Genomic DNA, 2,310 nt, shown 5'->3' on the forward strand with positions numbered 1-2,310 from the left:
AATACAAGCCGGATGATTGATATCCAATAGATTGATACAAAAAATTTGGACAAATTACGAATTGGAAAAAAAAATCGATGAAATTTAACAAATTATTTTAAATATAAATTAATAGAAAATAGAAAATACTTTTAAAATGAAACCAACGACTAACTATAGCACATTATTAAATGGAACAAATAGGAAATCACTGATAAATGATAAATTTCAAGGACATTTTTGGCTCATATAAAAGTAAATAAAATTTTAAATATTACAATCGTCAATGTTTATCGAGAAAGGATGATTAATTAACAATTTGCCAGTTATACATATATATTAAAATGAATGGTCATTTATGCAACAACGAGTATTGCCCACATAACATTTTATACCATATCAATATGTTGACCTAATTATCCATAAAATGACGAAAGTTGGTTAAATGTTTCATATCATTCTTCAGTTAAATAATTTTAACATTTTACCAATATTTCGTATAGTATATAAATGATATTTTGCAAAAATTTTAAAAAGTTTTTCCAAATTATTAGTAAAAATAAAATTAACGACAAAAATTTTAAATCATTGATAAAAAATAAAATTAATATTAAAAATTTCTAAATCTTTATCTTATCGTAATTTCAAAATATTTAAATTAATATTTTAAATTTGACGATAAAAAATCAGGGAATTATACTAATTTCCTCAAATTTTGATTGCATTATTATTAATTTTGACAAATTTTTTGCAATATTGAATGCAAAAAACTGGAAGATATATTTAATTACTAACATTTTTTATAAGTACTACAAATTTTATAATTAAGAATGTTAAAAAAAATGACTTAAAAAAAATGAAAATACTAAGTAATTTTATCAATAATAATTAATTAGCTAATCTAATTACTGCATGCCATTTCTTCCTGATATGTTGCGAAAAAAGTTTTGGTTTAGAATTTTCAATCATAAAATTTTATCGCATTAATCCGAAATCATAATTGTAAAATTTTTAAAACTTTATATGGGATATTAACCCAATCAAAGTCGTTTTTAATCTTTCCTCATAAACTAAATTATTTAATCATTATTTTTTATTATATTCCAAATGTTTGTTCACCAAATTGTTATCTTTTTACACATTTTTATAAATTGCTATTTCAGACGTTAAAATAATTTAATTAAAATTTGTCGAATTATTTGATCCATTTTTGACATATTTCAAATTTTGCTCCTTTTTTTCTTTATTTGAACTACATTTTCAAGTAGTTTTGACGTAACATTTCAAATATTCCAAATTTTTATCATAAAAAAAAAATGCTTTTACTTACTTTTAAATTAGGTTGGAAATTTTGAACTTTAGTTTTTATTATTATAAGATGTTTTGACATACATTATTAATTTATACATCTATCCATATGCTCCAATCCATTGATAATCTTCACCATCTAATTTTAGGTCATCCAAAATTATTCCTCTTTTACTCATTTATGACAATTAATAAAAAAAATACTTTGTAATAAATACAATAAAAATTGAAATAACTTTTATTATTTGAAAAATCTCGAATAAAAATGCTATTGATAATAAATGTAAATTAACAAATATTAAAGCCATAATTAATAACAAATTATTTACAAATGTATGTCACTTTTAATATTAATATTAAAATAATATTATTATCAATGAAATAATAGCAATAACTTTGGATTCCCTGAATTTGATGCAAAATACTTTCTTTTCCATTTCATGATAACTTGTAACATTTATCAGTTATGGGTAATATTAAGTATGGGTAATGCTTTACTAAATACATGATTAGGTAGGATATCACGGGTAAAATATCGATTAAATATTAAGCATGAATAAAGTTCCACCCAATATTCAATATGGATAAATTGTTATTAAATATTAAATATGAATAATGTTTTATCGAATACAAGACATGGATAAAGTTTTATCGAATACTTTTAATGGGTAGAATTTTAACGAATAGTAAACGTGGATAAAGTATTGTCAAATATTAGGCATAGATAGGATGTTATCAAGTAATTGAAATATTGTTAATACTTAATCAATTTTAATCAAAGTTAAGTTATCAACTTTATAGGTTAATGGATATTATAAAAGATCAAAAAACAAACATATAAAAAAGACTAAAAATTTATTCGCGAAAAAAAGAGGACAAAAATTTTGAAAATTTCACAAAATGAATGACAATTTTTGAATTTTTATATATATAATGAAATTATTTTGAACAAAGTAAATGTAGCAGAAATAAGTTATATTTAATAGAATGATAATGTTTTTTGTAAAAAAAAAAAAAAAAAAA

Source organism: Loa loa (genome assembly GCF_000183805.2).
Source record: "Loa loa unplaced genomic scaffold supercont3.167, whole genome shotgun sequence".
In the NCBI taxonomy this organism is placed as follows: Eukaryota; Metazoa; Nematoda; class Chromadorea; order Rhabditida; family Onchocercidae; genus Loa; species Loa loa.